This window comes from Narcine bancroftii, chromosome 7 (genome assembly GCF_036971445.1).
Source record: "Narcine bancroftii isolate sNarBan1 chromosome 7, sNarBan1.hap1, whole genome shotgun sequence".
Lineage (NCBI taxonomy): Eukaryota > Metazoa > Chordata > Chondrichthyes > Torpediniformes > Narcinidae > Narcine > Narcine bancroftii.
Genome location: NC_091475.1, coordinates 83,065,813 through 83,085,587, shown reverse-complemented (window position 1 = coordinate 83,085,587; position 19,775 = coordinate 83,065,813). Strand labels below are relative to the sequence as shown.

The window sequence follows — 19,775 nt, the reverse complement described above, 5'->3', positions numbered from 1 at the left end:
AATGAAGCCCCTGTAATTTCTACACTAGTTGCCCTAAGGCCTGAAGTAATATGTTGTCAGGCCCGGGGTGGGGGGAGGGGATTTATCCACTCTGATTCGCTTTCAGACAACAAGCACTTTCTCCTCTTTAATTTGTATAAATTCCATGACTTCACTACATGTTTTCTTTACATTCCAAGACTCTGTGCCTGTTTCCTGAGTGAATACTGATTGGGGAAAAAAAACATTTAAGATCTCCCCCATCTCTACTGGTTCCATACAAAGCCGACCACTCTGATCTTCAAGATGACCAATTTGTCCCTTACTATCCTTTTGCTCGTAATATACCAACAAGTGTTTGTTTCAAGATCCCTTTATATATTTGACAAAAGGACACTGCAAACAAAAAGATATGCTGTGAGATATTAAGATAGATGTTACGACTGAAAGACCACGACTGAGAATTGAATAAGACATATTTAGACATAACAGGGAGAGAGAAAATGAATTGTTGGAGGAGTTTCATGTTTATTCATGAAGATATCTTTAAAAAATGAGCTGTCTGTAGAATAGAGCCATAAACTATATTGTGGGAAATAAAGCATCAAATATATGAATAAGACTAATCTACAGATTATTTAGCAGCATGAAGTAGAGGATTAAAGAAATTAACTAATTTGGGAAATTAACAAATAGCATAGAATAATAATCATGGCATAGGCTTGTAATTAATTGGCGAGAAGGGATGGCAGAAGAGATCAGAAATGGGGTTCCTGCAAAATTAATAGGACTGCTTCCAAGCCCAGAACCCCTGAAATCCAACAAGGAAGTATTCACTTGTGGATTCAGGAAATGAAATCAAGCAGATTTCATTTAGTTTAGAACTACAGCACAGTAGCAGGCCCTTCCTGCCCATGCCATCCAATTACACCCAATTGACCTACAATCCACGTGCATTTTAAAGGGTGGGAGGAAGCCAGAGCACCCAGAAGAAACCCACATAGACATGGGAAGAGCATACAAGCTCCTTACAGAAGCGCCAGATTCGAACCTGGGTCGCTGGTGCTGTAACAGCATTGCACTAACGGCTACGCTAACCACGCAACCCCACGGTTTAGCAATTTAGAATTTGTAGGAAAATCTACACTATTTAAATTAGACAAGAATATGAATTAGAGATCATTGTAAACACTGTAAGAATTGCGTGGCATTACAATACATGAATATAAATGGGTGTGTTATTAGCAAATGGAAAAATAGCACCAGAAAAATGTGTAGTATTAAATTCTGGTAAAGCAATTGCAGTCACAAACCTAGAAATCTAAACATGGTAGAGTGTTTAAAAAAAAATCTTGTGGAACAAATACATTAATCACTAAATGTAACAATGTACTATAATATGCCCATATTAGGACAAACAAAGCACTTAGTGTTTTTTTTTGAGAGGGATACATTTGAAAAGGAGATAAGTTAATCTAGGGTGTCTCAAATCTCGCTTTCACCACAGGGAGAGCTGCATCCAAATTTGGTCACCTCATTATAAAAATCAGAGGTAGAAGGAGCAGGACGAAGAGTGTTGTCTTTGCAGGGATTTTTTTTTCACCGAGTGCTGAGCCTCTTTACACTTCAAAATGGAAAGTGACATTGCGGGGATCTTTAACCTTTTAAACAAGGCTCTAAAATGGGCACAGGGACTGTTAACAATTTTAGGAAATAGCAAAGCGAGATGACTATTATAAAATTGTAATTGGAAAATCCAGAAGCCCCTTTCTTGGATAATCCAGAAGCCCCTTTCTTGGATAATGGTAGCAATGAGGAGCTTGCTACAGAGGGAAGGGCTGGGCAAATGGTTTAGCTCAGTGGTCTCAATCTTCTTTCACCCGCAGAATGCCTTGTGCTTTCCCTTCTTGACTGTGGACCCCTATAAGAAACCCATGAATCTCCTTGAGACCGATGGCAAATTCAAGTCTCTTCCAAGATCATCAAAGGGATTATTGTTTTGGTGGAACATCTTTTGTGATTTTTCTTTTATTTTTTTGGTCAAATTTACAACCTTATTACATATTTATTGTTTCAGGAATACTTTTCTTTGCCACATCCCCAGGAGTCACCAATAACAAGTCCAGAGACCACATGTCGAGAAACACCGTTTCAAGTGATTTTAGGAGAGATCCAAATAAATAAGAGGGACGGGAAATGATGTTATTTGATCAGATGGATGGTTATTTAAAGGAAGCATAAATGCCAGCATAGATGGCTTGGACCCAACTACCTGTTTTTTTGTGCTGTATATTCAGTGCAATTCAATGTAATTCTACGAAGGAATTTTTTTCTGCTAAGCAGGGAAACCCTACTTGCTCACCCATCACCTGCTTGCTTATTCTTTCTGGGAGACCGGCAGCCCCTGTTCCCCTGGATTTACCCAGTCTATTGTTCATTAGCACATTGGTTACACTTAAGGCATCACCAAATCAAGCTTCAGCAAATCTTTGAATCTATATTAATAGTGTTACGGAGTCCAGAACACAGGGTTACTTAAACAAAAGTTGTTTTTAATTATATTTGAACAAGAAAACAGAATTAAACTTTAACTTATTACTTAACCTACCTAACTACTTAACCCCCCCTCTAATACTAAGCGCAGGTGTGTGCAATGTATATTTAAGATTAGAAAAGTTCTTTGGATCACAGACCAATCTCACTGGTTGCAGGGAATTCTTGTACTGTGCACAGAAGTTAGCATTAACAAAGTTCACCAGTCTTTGGAGCTCAACAGGCAAATGGTTACCACTCAGGAGGGGTGGGGGGGGGGTGGGGTTCTTGTTGGTCTTCAGAGAGAGAGATTCCTTTTCCAGGACATCTGCAACTGATTCTTTTTCAATCAGCCTTGCTGAAGAAACTTGCCCACTTCATGGTTCTCCAGATGATCCTTTTTCTTTCAGGTCACCTTTCAGACAGACAGCCTTCTCCTTTGACCAGACAGTCTTCCAAACGTTTGCTAGCTTTGTCCTTCTGGAACTGATTTCTGTCTCCTCTCTCTCTGTTTTTTACACCCTCCCTCTCTGAGAGCAAAACCGTTCTTCCCAGCTTGCAAAGATCACATATTCCAAGGCAAACAGTATGTTGATACCTTGTTGCTTTCTGCAAAAAGCACTCTGCAAAAGTCCTGCAAAAATTCTGTGTTTTAAAATGTTTGTGGTGCAAGCTGCTCTAACAATTCCTTCCCAAAACACCTCTAAATACTCTGTCACATTAGCACAGGCTGAGGGAATAGGTAATTGATTAGTGATCTGTGCTCTCTACAATATGTACACAAACATACTGGAGAAACATGAAAGGCTCAGGCCCATAACATTGGTTACTCTTTACATCCTATGGATGCTGAGTGACCTGCTGAGTATCTCCAGCATGTTTGTGTAGTCCAATTGACCTCCAACATCTGCACATTTTCTTGTATAACTGTGCTCTCTACAATTCACTATGCTGTCTATCATATTTTAAATGCAGCAAATTATACTTCAAATTCATTAGATCTGTGTTGTAAACATACAGACAATTTCAAACCAAGAAATGCCTTCATTTGTGACCTTTTAGCCTTGAGAAACTGGGTCGGGATCATATTCAGAATCCGATCTCCTCATAAGGACCAGGAATATTAAACAATGTTCTAATCTAGTGCATTGAACTGTTTGGTAAATCTGAAAGATGGCTTTGAAAAAATATTTTAGAAGTTGCGTGTTCAATTACTTCAGTCTGAAGGTAATTTTCCAGTGTTTGGCAACTTGTACAATCTGAGCACAAAACAAATTGTGGTTTTTATCTAAAATTATTTAGTAGGAAGTTAACTGTTACACTAAGGCGAATCTTTTCTCTTGAAGCACAATTTACCCTCCCGACAAATATTCTTTACTTGAAATTCTGCTAAAATGGAAGTGCTCCAATTAATTTTGTTGGCTAAGATAAGAATGAAGAAGATAATTGCAACCATTCTTTAAAGGCAAGCTACATGCTGGTTGTTCAGAAGTGAACATTCATCTTTTTGTGATGTACAATCAACACTTAACAATCAATGGAGCATTTCATATACAGATGTTTAGATACAGTTACATAACATCAAACATTCATTGTTCTTATTTGAGTAACATTAGGTGCTTTCAAACTGCCTTGTAAAATTTACCCGGTTAGTGCCCCACTCACAAGGCAGCTTGAAAGGGTTTGACCCAGTCAGCATCATCCAAAGTCACAAGGAAGCCCCGGCTGAAAAGTGTCTGCTGTGATCGGGGGGGAGAAAGGGGTCGCTGCCAGGGCCCGGGGTGGAGAAGTGGGGGGGTGAAAGGTCGCTGCTATGGGGGGGGGAGAGGTCGATGTTGTGGAGAGGGCAGAAGGGTCGGCTGCCGCGGGGGAGAGAGAAGAGGGGTCGGCTGCCACTGGGAAGAGAGGAGAGGGGTCGGCTGCCAAGGGTTGGGGGGAGACTGATGGCTGGTGCGGGGGAGACTGACAGCTGGTGGGGGGGGGGAGAAATGGGGAGACTAGTTTGCCTGACAAGTCACTTATCACATCATTGCGGGGGTGGGATTCCCCCTTAAATCGCCAGGTTTAGCAATTTACTGAGTTGATTCCCCCCCCCCCCCTCGGCTTAAAAGGTGCTGGAAGCACCTTTGCCCCACTAATCGCACATGAGTCCCAGGAGGACTACCCAGGTGCTGCAGTTCAAAAGTACCTAATGAATTTTCACCCATTCTGAACAAGAAAGCTTGAAGGATCCTTTGCCAGGATACAGTTAGAAAATGTTTTAATTGAATTAAAGAAAGAAAATGCTGAAGATACTCAGCTCAACAGACATTATCTGTAGCGAGATACCGGAAATCGAATACATATATTGGTGTTTAAAGATGATGAGCTTTCATCAGAACTGTCTTTTAGGGTTCTGTTGTAAAGTTCTTGGTGTAAAGTGTTAACTGTTCCTCCACAGCGGCTGGCTGACCTGCTGAATGGTTCTTGTGTTTTCTATTGCAGCACCTGGGACCCGAGTGCAATTACTGGGGCAAAGATGCTGGAAGCACCTTTCAAATCGCAGGGGGAATCTACACATTAAATTGCCAACCCGGTGACTTAAGGGGGATCCCGCCGTCGCAATGAAACAGTGAATGATGCCTCATACACTCACCAGAAGTACTGCCGATGTTAAGATGCTTGCTACCCAGTGAAGCATGCATGCAAGCGTTGATGTCACTGGAATAAGCGTGTCGGCCATTTTCATTTTCAAATCGGCCATGGACGAAGCCTAGGTAAGTTTTACTGGGTTCCCTGACTACTTCTGAGGTAGGTCAGGGCTCCGGTTGGGTTTTGTCGGGATTTACCGTGTTGGACCCTTTCAAACTGGGGCGCTAACTGTGCAAATTGCCCGGTTAACCCCATTTTACACAGCAGTTTGAAAGGAACCATGCACAGTGTTTTAGTTGTCACTTACTTTTGTTACTGAATATGCCATTTGACAACCCATCTGGTGGATGAACAACATCACAATCTCCTATATGAGCCTAAACAGGGACATGCAAACTATATCCCTCAGGGCAGGTTTATTCTTTATGAAATCCCAACATTGTGGATATCATGGAAGAAATGAGCTGGGAGATGATCAGGTAGGCAGTGGGGATAAGAGAAAGGATTAAACATTGTGGGATGGGGGCTAACGATAGAGTAATTAAGATCTTGCCGAGCTGGATCAAGTATTGAAAAAGATTTCACAGGGAAAGGAATTGCAAAAAGAGGATTCCATGGTGGCAGAGGCCTCGAGGAGAGGGCAGTGCATGGTAGGAAGGACTCAGAAAGGATCACACATGGTCCAATACAAATGAGGTAAGAATTGATGGAAGTGGTGAGGAGATGGAGTAAAAGAGCAAATTGTTTGAGAGAGGGTCACTTGGATTGGATGGTTTGGAAGGTCCTGTCTTGTGAAACATGATGATGCTCATGGAATGGAGGGCAGCTTTACAAAAGGTGGCTGATGACTGACAGCAAGAGGTGCCCTGTGAGTGATCAGTAATGATGGAAGATGGAAAAATCATCTACTTTGAGACATGGCCAACAACCCATGTAAGATAGAACCTTTTAACCAAACCCAAAGGAGGCTGAACCCTTGCTCAAGACACAAGAAAGAGTAGATGCTGGAAACTTGAGTAACTAATGAGAAGTTAGAGGAACTCGGTGGGTTAGACAGCATCCATGAAGAGAAATAGCAATCAACTTTTCAGGTTGGGATCCTTTCTCAAGAATGATGATTTTATGCAAACTTAAAACCACATTTAATGTCATCGCACATAGTCAGTGCCCTTCACACTCTGGAGAACCGTAAAGAATTTCAGCCCATATATTTGGACTGAACTGCAAAAAGCCCTCCAAGCCCAAATTGTTTGTGCGCTCCTGTGACAAATTGACATTGGAAGTAGAGGCCAAAAACAAGGTCAAGATTCAATTTATTATCAAAAGTAAATCATAAATTTCTGCAGACAATGTGGTTGAGGTAAAAACATAAAATACTGAGAAGCTCAGCAGATCAAACTGTGTCCTTTATGTAGCAAAAGTAAAGATACAGAACCAATGTTTTGTGCTTGAGCCTTTCATCAAAGTATGAGAAAATGTCGGCAAACATCTGAACAAAATGATAGGGGTGAGGGTTGGCAAGGCATGAGATGATAGGTGGAGGAAGGAGGGAGGGGGCAGCAGTAATGAGTGGGAGGGGGGAAATGGTAGGGCTTTTAGGGTGAAAGAACTGGAAGGACAGGAGAGGGGGGCAGGGAAGAAAAGGCGAACAGGTTTAATGGAAAACAGTAAAGTCAATGACCATGCCATGTGGCTAGAGGGTGCCCAGATGGAAAATAAGGTGTTGTTCCTCCAATCTGTGGGTGGTCAGAATGGGACAGTACATAAGTCCATGGACAGATATGTGAGCATGGAAGCACGACCCAGAATTGAAATGGTTGGCCACTGGAAGGTCACTGTGGTTGTGAACAAAGCAGAGATGCTGAGTGAAGCGATCTCTCAATCTGTGACCGGTCTCTCCAATGTAGAGAAGGCCACAAAGGGTGCACAAGATGCAGTAAATAAGTCCTCTGGATATACAAGTGAAGTGTTGCTTCACTTGAAAGGCCTATTAGGGGCCCTGGACTGTGGTGAGGGAAGGGATGTGGGCACAAGTGTTACACCTCCTGCGGGCACAGGGGAAGATGCGGTGGGTGGATGGGAGGGATGAGTGTACAAGGGAATCATGGAGGGAGTGGGTCCCTGCAGAATGCTGAGAGGGAAAAATGTGTCTGGTAGTGGGATCCCTGTATTAAGTGCCAGAAATTCCAGCAGATGATGCGCCGTGGTTGCGCATGGAGCGGAGATGCTGAGCAGAGTTTTCTCCAAATCTGTGATTTATTATCATAGTAATGAGACAGTATCATATGACTTTTTTGCCTGCTGCAAGGCAGTCAGATTCACCACTGGCAGGGATTGCCTAAGCACCTCTTATAGTCAGAAAAAGAGAAGCAAAAGAGAGTCCCCCCAGAATCACCAAGTGTCTGTAGATTTGCCTCCAGCACTCTGCAGCCCCCACATCCCATCTAAACCACCTGATCTCCAGATCCAAACCTCCGACACGGTCAGGAACACTTTAGCACCCTCGGCACCTCCTCGCATCCTGGTTCCGATATCTGGTATCTCTCCAGGCAGTTCAAGCCTGTCTCCAGCAGTCCACGGGTTCCTCGCCTCAAGTCGCCAGCAACCCACCGCTTGCACTGCGCCCTCAGCTGAATGGCCGAAACATTTAGCCTAAACATTTCATGCTGGTATTTATGATTCCACACCAAGTTAATGTTAATCAGGTTAGTTCTGAAGCCAACAGTTTTACGAGACTGAATGAGTTGTCCTGAAATTCATGTGGCTGTGACCTGATTTTTAGAGGCCTAATTCTTTGGCTGCTTTACATACATTATTTATCTGTTTTTCCTAGTTTCAGAGACACTGAGGTGTCTTATTTATAGGAGATGACAAATTTTCATCAGTTTTTTTATCTCGGCAATACACACATTTCCAAATACTGTCAATAGAAAACCACACTTAATAATGGCAACAATTCAGATTGTTTCAATAATTATTATTAACTGGCTACTATCACTCTGTCTATACTTCATGCTGTCTACAGAGAGCTGTCAACATATTGAAGCATACTTTACATACATTTTTTTCTCCCTTTGGGCAGAAGATTCATGAATTTTTCTTCCTTTGGGCAGAAGATTCATGAATTTTCAGATTCAAGATCAGCTTCTTTCCTGCTGTTGTCAGTGTTACAGAGTCCAGAGGACCCCAAAAACCAATAGATATGACTTAAACAAAAGTAGTTTTTAATTATAATTGAACAAGGAAACAGAATTAAACTTTAACTTATTACTTAACCTACCTAACTACTTAATCCCCCCCTCCCCCCCCACTAATACGAAGCACAGTGGTGTGTAATGTATATTTAAGATTAGAAAAATTCTTTGGAGATCTCACTGGTTGCAGGCAATTCTTGTACTGTGCACAGAGTTAGCATTAACAAAGTTCACCAGTCTTTGGTGCTTAACAGGCAAATGGTTATCACTCAGGAGGGTTCTTGCTGGTTTTCAGAGAGAGATTCCTTTTCCAGGACATCTGCAACTGATTCTTTTCCAATCAGTCTTGTTGACGAAATGTGCCCCCTTCAGGGTTCTCCAGATGATCCTTTTTCTTTCAGGTCACCTTTCAGACTGCCAGTCTTCTCCGTTGACCAGGCAGTTTTCCAAAGTTTGCCAGCTTGTCCTTCAGAAACTGATTTCTATGTCCTCTCTCTTTCTGTTTCGCAACCTCCCTCTCTGAGAACAAAACAGTTCTCCTCTGCCTGCAAAGATCACATGCTCTCCAAGGCAAACTGTTGCCGATACTTTGTTGCCTCCTGCAAAAAGCATTCTGCAAAAGTCCTGCAAATATTCTGTTTTAAAATGTGTGTGTGCAAGCTGCTCTAACAAATCTTCCCAAACCACCTGTCAATACTCTGTCACATCAGGTCCTTAAAAGGTGGTGATCTTACAACTGTTTTTACTGTATTTATTTTCTGTACCTTGCACTTTATCTATAACTCAATACCTTGCTCTCTTTAACTTACTATAACACTGCATTCTGCATTTTTTGTAGTTTTATTATTACACTACCTGTTTAAATATGGGATGACTTGCCTGGATAGCACAAAAATGATGTTTTTCACTTTATACACATGACAATAAACAATTGAATCATTAGTGATCTGCTTATTGCGCCTCAGAAAGATTCAATTTGACATATTGAGTTCATGGCAGCTCCCAGCAGAATAATGGCATCCATCTAATTTTGCCCTCTATCTCATTCTCCTTGTGCACTAAAATACATTCTTTCTCACACTGGCTGTTTTGATTCTTTTGCCATTCATTCATGTTATGATGTTTCTTTTATTACAATAAAAAACCTGGGTTTTTAAACAACTATATTTATTAACTAAAGCAGAATTCACTCAGACAAGACCTCATGGAGGCATCCATTTTCATTCTACCCAAGATGCCACAATTCTACAAACTCATCTCTGACACCTCCTAGTGGTAGTACTCTATCACTACATCCCCTTTCCTTGAGATATTTAATCTACATAACACACTAATACAGTATTTTTTTTTTTCAATTTAAAGTTCAACACAAATGTAACATGAACATTAACAGCACAATCCTTTTAAGTGTGCAGTTCTTTTTTTAGAGATTCAGACTGTCGGGTGCTTTGACAACTCGTGTGGATCTTCTTAACACAGGTGTTTGTGTCAGCTTTGGTGGTTCAGCACTAGTGGTGTTACCTCTATTGCTGTGCAGGCAGGATCTTCTGTATCTGTCTTTTCCTGTAGTGTCTCTTGCATTTTCCCATTCCAAGGTGCCCCTCATGCACCCTTTTCAGCACCTCTTGTCACAGTAATTGAGGAATGATAATTCTGCTCTACCTGAGTAGAAGCCCATTGACAACACTCAGCTCAGTTCTGATGCTGTAGTATGACTGACATTCACCTCTAGGCAATCCTTCATTCAGAATTTAGTTGACACTTTGTAGAATTGTGTCCTTTTCTGTTTCAGCTGCGATCTGCTTGGATATCATGTCAGATACAGGAAGAAATTCAGTGATCAGATTCATGTGGAGATTCACATCTGTCTCTGTGGAACTCTCATTGTGTGCTTCACTCTGCGGCGTTCCCCTGGATAACGCACCAGCTAAAACAATAAGTTTCCCTGGTGTGTACACCAATTCAAAGTTATAATGCTGTAACTTCATCATCAGTCTTTGGATTCTCAGTGATGTTTCACTGAGATTTTTCTTGATTATAGCTTGTGGTCTGGCTCTGCCATGAATCTTGGAAGACCATACACATAATTGTGGAATTTCTCGAGTCCATAGAGCAGACCTAGACACTCTTTCTCGATCTGTGCACTTCAACATTCAGATGTGGTCATCGTCCTTGATGTGATGCTACTGCCCTCTCATCTTCTCCCACAGCCTGAAGTAGTACAGCACCTACTCCATCTTTTGAAGCATCTGTAAATATCGTTGTCCTTCTGGATGCGTCTAAGAAAGTCAAAAGCACCGGTTCTGTAGTTAGAATGGTCTTCAGTCATCCCCACTCTTCCTCATGGTTGGCTGTCCACTTGAATTCACATTTCTCCTGTAACAACTTCCTTAGGTACATTGTTTTGGAAGATAGGTTTGAATTTACCAATGAAATTGATGATTCCCAGTACTCTCAGAACACCTTTTTTGTCAGTGGGTCTGGGATTCTCTAAAATTGCTTTCACCTTGCACTTGTCTGGCTCCACACCTGCCTCCAAAAAAGGTGATTTACTTCACACCAAACTGACATTTTTCTCTGTTTAACTTTAATCCATAATTATGGATGCTTTGTAGCACTTTGATGAGCCTGTTATTGTGTTGTCCTTGTGTGGATCCCCATAGAATCATGTCATCCATGTACACACGTACCCCATTTATGCCTTCTATGATGTGCTCTATTGTCCTGTGGAGCACTCCTGGAGCTGAGGAAATTCCAAAAGGCATCCTCAGACAGGAATATCGGCCAAACGGTGTATTAAATGTACAGTATTTTGTGCTATCTTCATGCAGTTTTTATTTTCCAGAATCCGTGAGATGCATCCAATTTAGTGAAAAACTTTGCACCGGCTATCTCACTTGTACTTTCATCCCTGGTTGGAATTTGATAATGTTCCCTCTTTATATTGGTATTCAAGTTGTTTGGGTCCATGCACACGCATTTGTCACCGTTCTTCTTTTTCACACACTCCATTGAATTCATCCATTCTGTGGGCTCCTCCACTTTCTTTTTGATCCCAAGTGACATAATTCTGTAAAGTTCCTGCTTGAGCTTTTCTTTTAGTGGGGCTGGAACTCGCCTCAGTCCATGCACTACTGGCTGTGTGTTATAAATGAATGGTAGAATTCCGAACCCCTTGAAGATGTCTAGAAATTGATCGAGTATATCCCTTATGCTGTTCTGTGCATTGGCGCTGTTAATGTGGTACATCCTCTTGACTAGGCTTAAGTTTTCACATGCTTTGCCAGCAAGTGGTGATTTATGCCCATCTGGGACAACACAGACATGAGGTGGTGCTCTTTATCTTTAACTTTGAGTTTACATGTACCTTTCATGTTGATGCTCTGTCCATTGTAGGCTTTGAGCTGTACAGGATTTTCAAGGATATATGGCTTTATCTTCCTTGCCCAGATGTTGCACTCACAGATCAAATTGACCTTTGCCCCTGTGACCAGCTTGAAGGAAATATTTGTTTTATATGTATGCAATGGCACTGTCCATTTGTTGTGCTCAACTCTGTTCACGCTTGGCTGTTCAGTGTCTGTTGGTTTATTATCTGTCTGCCACTAACATGCCAACAAAAAGTGTATCACTAATGGCAGTTTCTTCCATAATGTGCATAGTTTCATTTCTGCTTAGTTCCCCTTTGGAAAAACATTGCTTTGCATAGTAATTCTGCTCTTTGCATCTCTGTTACAGACTTTTCCATAGGCTGGGCATTGTTTTGGTGCCTGTTGAGTGCCACATCATTTACAAATGAATGTCGCTCCTTTTTGTTATTTCCTTTATCTCATATTTTGTTTGTGTTTGTGTCCAGACACTGTGGCTACGATGATGGCTATGTTTTCACTGGCTTGTGCACTCTCACCGAACTTTTTTGCTGCTGCAGAGCTAATTCACTGGCATGGCATATCTTCACAGCTTCAGCTAAGGTAAGTTCAATTTCTCACAGCAACCTCTCTCTCATTTTCTTATAATTAATTCTGAACACAAATTGATCATGGATCATTAAATCTTGCAGCAGACTGAAATTGCATGTTCTTGTTTTTACTTTTGTCTGTTATTTTTAAAAAAAAAGTATCAAAGCTCTCTCCCTGCAGCTGCATGTCTGGGTGAAACATGTATCTCGAAGGTTTCATTTTTCTTTGGTGAACAGCATAAATCTTAGTTTAAACAGCCTCCTCTCATGGTTGACACTTCCAGACCAATTTACAGTGTCAGGAATCTTTACATTCTCCATTTCTCTACTGCTATCAACTAATATCTTCAGACTGTGGGGTTTGTTTTTCACTCCTGGTACTCTTTCTTCCACTCCTGTGCACACAGCACAGTCCTGATACTGTTTTTTCCACTCCTGGTACCATATGATTTTTTAAAATCGCAATAAATAAACCTGGGTTATTTTTAAACAACTACTTAACTAAAGCAGAACTCACTCAGACAAGACCACATGGAGGCATCCATATTGAATCTACCCAAGATGCCGCAATTCCACAGATCATCTTCGGCTCCTCCTAGTGGTAGCACTCTATCACTACACATGTTTTTTAAAAAACTTTATTTATTTGAAGAATCATTAATAGTAATACAAAATACATTCCATAAAGAAAATTATATATATATATATAAAATAAATAAATAAAAATTTAAAAGAAAATCATGTCCCCACCCCTCCTTTCCACCCCATCAGCCAACTCTCTTAAGGAGAGCTAAGAATATACAAACAGAAAGTAAAAGCATATAATAAATCAAAATATATCTAAATCCATGTATTAAAAATATTGTAACCACTTATTAACAAAAAAGAATAATTGTCATGTAGATTATATGTAATTTTTTCCATAACAATACAGGCTTTCAGTTCATTATGCCATCGCATTATATTAATCACTATATTATCTTTCCATGTACTTGCTACACATTTTCAAGCTACAGACAATGCTAAATATATAAATTCAATTTGAAATTTATCCAACCCTAATCCCCTTAAAGGAATCATATCACCCATTAAAAAAATAGAGGGATCTAATGGTAAAAAGGAAAATCCTTCTCTATAGGATTAACCCTTCTCCAAATATCCACCAAATTTAAATCCTTTATCAAGGCCCCAATTTGTATCACCATCTTTGATTTCTTTATACTTTTTGGGGATCTATCCAACAAAGGATCCAAGACACAATTAAAATCTCCCCCAACTAAAATATTTTCATTAGCTTGATTTAATAACAAAAAAGCATCCGAAATAAAACACTCATCGTCCACGTTAGGTGCATAAACATTAAGCAAATTCCAAGATTCAGTAAAAATGTTACAATTCACCTTTAAAACCCTTCCAGCATTCCCTTCCGTAGTTTGCAACTCAAAAGACAAATTCTTCACTACACATGTTAAAGGGCAATTTGCATTGGCCACCTAGACAACCCTGCATGTTTTTGGAATGGGAGACACACCACTGCACCTTGAGGAAGGCAAGGGGAGAAAATGTATTCTCCATACAGACAGCAGGATCAAACCCAAGTACTGTACTTGGAGCTGTGATGCAGAAATACCACTTGTATATAATTTGATGCGTTTCCTTTTTCTAGCTTTAATGTGGAAATCCATCCCAGAGTACTATATAAACCCATAATAACATACAGACTGCAACATTAAAGCTCATTATAATGAACAATAGCATGGTTTCTCTCCACATAATTGACATTTCTGTTGCGTACATACAGTGCATCATTGTATTGGTATTCACATTCCTGGAAGAGACAATTAGTTATCTCATGCTAGGGTTTTCTTACAGTGAGCCTTTTGCATCTCTTATCTCCGTTAACACACAAGGAAGTACCAGCAAACATTTTATTGAGCAAAACCTTTGAGCGAATGTAGAAAAATGACGGTGCTGCCACTGGTGTGGACATGTGGTGAGCGAGGAGCGGAAATACAGCACTCCCGCGGGGTCCAACTGCCCAATCGACTGGTGTCAGCTCTGCACGGGCTTTGAAAGGCCCGTTAAAGGAGCCAACGTTAGTTTTATTTAAAATCCCATAACTGTGGAGTCTGTGCCCAAGATGGTGGCGCCTCTGATCGGCAGCAAGCACAAGGGGTTGCAGACTCCAGGGGAGCAGAAGACTAGTGCGGGGCACCAGAAAATGGGGAGGCCAACCCCCATCTGAGAAGGAGAAGCAGAGAGATGAATCACGGGGAGCGTGACCAAGGCGGCGGACCAGTGAGGTGGCTCTGTGGCTGAAAGGCCAAAACATGTGACAGGCTGCTGGTGATTCGAGGAACCCACAGCTGGCTTGAAATTAGCTGAAGGGGAACCAGATATTGGCACTGGGATGCAAGGGGTGCCTAAGGCTCCGAAGGGTACCTGACCATGTTGGAGGTTCATATCTTGAGCTCGGCTTGCCAGTGGTTTGGGGTGGACTCTGTGTGGCTGCAGAAGCACAGGAGGCAAATCTACTGACACTCAGTGACTCTGGGGGGTGGGTGGGGGGGGGGGGGACCACTCTCTTTTGCTTCCCTTACTCTGACTGTAAGTGGCACTTCAGGCAATTTTTGCCGATGGCGAATCTGTCTGTGTTACAGCAGGCAAAAGCAATGTCATGTAATATGACACTCTTATTACAATGACAAAAAATCGAATCTTGAACTTTGATTCATCTCCCATTCCACTGTGGACATCCTTTAATCCACATCAGTCACATGGTGTGTTGCTGTTGTCTGGCTACCATGGAAACTTCACTTATAAAGGCTATCTACACCCTTTTTGCGCAACAAAATGCTCGGAAATACATTAACCTCTTCTTTCCTTTGGCTTGGCTTCGCGGACGAAGATTAACGGAGGGGTAATGTCCACGATCCAATTGCAAGTTAGACATGTTCCATTTTTGTGTTTGTTTCTGAGTGTAATCCACACAAATGCCATTCAAATGGGTTTTAACCAATTTCAATTTTTGTTGGGGAAAGCCGATTTTAAACATTGGTACTGATTGGTATTTGGCAAAAATTGTAATTAGATAGATTGCAGTTTCTAGTATTGGTGTCTTGGACTAGTCATGTGTTCAAATCTCATGATGCATATTTGAATTTAGTTTAAAAATGGTATAACATTTGAAATTAGTAAAATTTATAAGAATCCGCCAAACATTCATTTAATGTATTTATATTTTCATATTTTTAATGTTATATGACATTTATTTAATATATTAAGTATGTATTTTATAAGGAAGGAAGTTTGCCACTCTTACCTGTCTTCTGCTCTATATCATCAGCTTGAATCTTTTATTCTGTTTCTTCCCCTGTAATGCTGCCTGAGCCATTGGTTTCCAAGGCTGGATCTCCTATATCCCTACAACAACCTTTGCTGAAGAATGAATATTTATTAATATCCACCACAAAGACAAAGAAAAATTGTTAAACAATGTCTGCTACCTTATATAGATGAACAACTGGAACTCATACTAAGAATTTAGACATAATGCAGTACAAGACCTGAGGAAAATGGATTGTGCAGGCTAGACGTAATGCGTGGCTGAATTAAAGCTGGAAGAAGGAGGCAAAACACTTCTGGAATAACCTACCATCAATGAGGCAGAAAGTGATTTAAGAAAAAACACAAACATTGAAAATTCTATTTCATAGGACTCATTGTTTGGAGACCAGAAAACCACAGGATGAAGCAGTCAAACAACCCTCCTGAGAGACAAATGCGAGTAAACTAGCAAAAAAAAAAAATCTGTGCTCTAAATTTAGAAAGATGCTCATCAAAGAGCAAGCAGATTTTCAGGAAGGTGAAAGGTCAGGACAACCACGTGGATGCAGCGCATGTACGACACATCAGTTGGACCTGGAGAGTAGGTTCAAGCCACCAGTGCAGATAACACAGCCTGGTTGTCCAGAGTCAGGTATAAGAAGGACATCCTCAAGATGATAACAAGTTGGGTCAAAAATGAAATACATTAAAACCGTTGTTATTTGCAATTCAAGCAACTGGCAAAAATTGATGAAAATAAATAGGTAAAATATATAAAAGTTTAAAATTGGCACATCTTGCTGTTAGTTCGTTAATCCAAGCAAACTCAAACAACTGGAAAAATTCACTAATCCGGCATCTACCAATCCCCATGGATGCCAGATTCCTGGGGTTATACTGTAAACTGATCAACTACTTGGAGGCTGGATCAAGACGGATTTCCATCTGATCCTCAGGTAAATCAAAACAGTCTTGGTTCTTTTGTCTTAATTATATTTTATTAACAAATCATGACCTTGTGGGGCATCCATTTTGTATCTAACCCAAGGTGGAACATTAATCTCTGATGCCCAAAAGTGGTCAGGAGGATCATCAACTCCCAATCACCATATCCCCTTCCCTTACGATGTTCAATCTAGTAACATTATACAGTAATACAGTATTAATTTCAATTTAAATTGCAGCATAAATGTAAACACAAACATCAGCAGCACAGACTTTTTAAGTGCGCAGTTCTTTTTCTTTTAGAGATTCAGTCTGTCGGGTTCTTGAATAACATGCATGATGCTTCTCAACTCGAGCTCTGCAGTCCACTAGGACTGGTGGTGTTTCCTCTGTTACTGTACAGGCTGCATGTGTCAGTTCTTGCAGCGTCACTTGTGTTTTCAGAGGGTTCCTTTGATTGCTCCTTTGTATTTGACCATTCTCTCTTTTGACAGTGTAGGATCTTGGATTTACTTCCACCAGAACAGTGGCCTTCTTGTCCCAGGTGTTGGAATCTCTGAGTTTCACCGTGTCAAGTGGCGCCAGTGGCCCTAAACTTCTTGCTGACTTGTCATAGTTTGTTTGTTTTTGTCTTCTTTGCAAATGCTCTGGTTTCTGTTTGACATCTCTGTTCTTGTTTGGACCCGCAGAGTAGGGAAGTGTGGTGATAGTCTATGTCCCATCAGAAGCTCAGTAGGTTTCATGTCATGTTCGAGTGGTGAAGCTCGTTAACTCAACAGAGCTAGATAAGGATCTGAGCCACTGTCTTGTGCTTTGTTGAGCAGCTGTTTAACTATGTGAACTCCTTTCTCTGCTTCACCACTTGACTAGGGGTGCAGAGGACTTGAAGTCACATCATACTCTTCTGCAAAGTTCTGGAATTCTCTGCAACTGCAGCATGGTCCATTGTCACTGTAGACGATTTGAGGAATTCCATGTCTTGCAAAAATCGACTCCATGTATTTGATCATGTAGGCAGCAGACATGTTGGGAAACATCAGCATCTCCGGATAGTTTGATAAATAGTCAATAACTATCAGGTAATCCTTTCCATCTATGTGGAACAGATCATCCCAACTTTCTGCCGTGGCTCTTCTGGTAAGTTAGTTATGGTCATGAGTTCCTTTGGCTGCTTTGTGTGATGTTTCAGACATGTCTCACAGCTCGAGACCATCCTGTCAATTTCAACATTTATCCCTGGCGAATAAACAGCAGTTCTGGCCATCCTCTTGCATTTTTCCATCGCAAGGTATCCCTCATGCAGCCTTTTCAGCATCTTTGTAACAGTGATTGAGGAACAATAATCCTGCTCAGTCTGAGTAGAAGCCCATTGACAACACTCAGCTCAACTCTGATGTTGTAATATGGCTGACATTCACTACTGGGCCACCCTTCATTCAGATTCTTGATGACCTTCTGTAGAACTGTGTCCTTTTCTGTTTCATCTGTGATCTGCTTGGATTTCAAGTCAGATACAGGAAGAGATTCAGTGATCAAGTTCAAGTGGCGATTCACATCTGTCTGTGGAACTCTCATTGTATGCTTCATTCCATGTCGTTGCCCTGGACAATGCATCAGCCAGAACAATAAGTTTCCCAATTCAAATTCATAATGTTGTAGCTTCATCATCAGTCTTTGGATTCGTGAGACATCTCACTGAGATTTTTCTTGATTATGGCTATTAATGGCTTGTGGTCTGTCTCTGCCACAAATGTTAGTAGACCATAAACATAGCTGTGGAATTTCTCAAGTCCATGGACCAGACCTAGGCACTCTTTCTCTATCTTGGCATATCAACATTCAGATCTGGTCATCGACCTTGATTAGTCAGTAATTTAGCCATTATTGTTGCTTTAACACCAAGTGCCACACAACATACTCGAGACCACAGTGATTTTACAAAAATTGCTTCACTAAAACAGTACTACATACATTTAATTAATCAGAGATTAGACGATGGCACAAGTAAAGACTGGTTGCAAACTAGACGTTAAAAGTGTCCACCAGTTCAAGTGAAGAACTTTCCTCAATCCTACTCATGCAGTCCTCTCGAGGACAAGTTGTTAAAGGTCCACCAGCATTAGGGAAACAAACAACATCACAGTCATTGTTCATGGAGCTCCCAATAGCTCACGCACCACCTGCCATGAGGCCCAGGACATTGCATCTTCTGGACCTCCAAACTCACTCGAGACCCAAAGCAACACATCTCTAGGCCTCTGCACCTGGCCCAACTCTACAGCTCTCATCACAACTGGATTCCACTATCTCCTCCTGACCTCTGGCAATGGACACTCCTGATGTTGACCCAAAGCGTCTGAAAAGCCGCCAGGCCAAATCAGCACAAGTGACTTGACCTCCTGCTCTAGGCCATGGCTGAAGCTCCATTCTTCTGCAGGCGGATTCTCCACAACTTCGCAGCATTGGCTTGGAATGTCCCCTGTTCAGTGCTTCCCACTTGCGTACACAACTGACCTCCCACCTTCTCCCACAGTCTAAAGTACTACAGCACCTATCCCATCTTTTGAAGCATCTGTAAATATCGTTGTCCTTCTGGATGCGTCTAAGAAAGTCAAAAGCACCGGTTCTGTAGTTAGAATGGTCTTCAGTCATCCCCACTCTTCCTCATGGTGGTCTGTCCACTTGAATTCACATTTGTTCTGAACAACTTTCTTAGGTACGTTGTTTTGGAAGACAGGTATGAATTTACCTTTGAAATTGATCATTCCCAGCACTCTCAATACAGCTTTTTTGACAGTGCGTCTGGGGCATCTCTAGAATTGCTTTCACCTTGCTCTTTTCTGGCTCCACACCTGCCTCTGACAGTTTTTCTCCCAGAAAGGTGATTTCCCTCACACCAAACTGACATTTTCCTCTCTTTAGCTTTTCTCCATACTTTTGGATGCAGTATAGCACTTGGATGAGCCTGGCGTTGTGTTGCTCCAGTGTGGATTCCCGTAGGATCATGTCACCTATGTACACATATACCCCATTTATACCTTCTATGATGTGCTCTGTTGTCCTATGGAACAATTCAGGAGCTGAGGAAATTTGAAAAGGCATCCTTAAACATGAGTATCAGCCAAATGGTGTATTAAAAGTACAGTATTCTGTGCTATCATCATGAAGTGTTATTTGCCAGAAACCCTGGGATTCATCCAATTTAGTGA

General features: G+C 41.2%; 1 long non-coding RNA gene across 1 annotated transcript in view; it reads left to right on the top strand.

Moving 5' to 3' along the window:
* The window catches only part of LOC138739086 (uncharacterized), an 87,447-nt gene that overhangs the window by 53,700 nt on the left and 13,972 nt on the right, over positions 1–19,775 (top strand). Inside the window, exons 3-4 of the long non-coding RNA XR_011341990.1 lie at positions 4,996–5,267; positions 12,193–12,307. This is a non-coding gene — a long non-coding RNA (uncharacterized lncRNA). The remainder of the gene's footprint in view (positions 1–4,995; positions 5,268–12,192; positions 12,308–19,775) is intronic.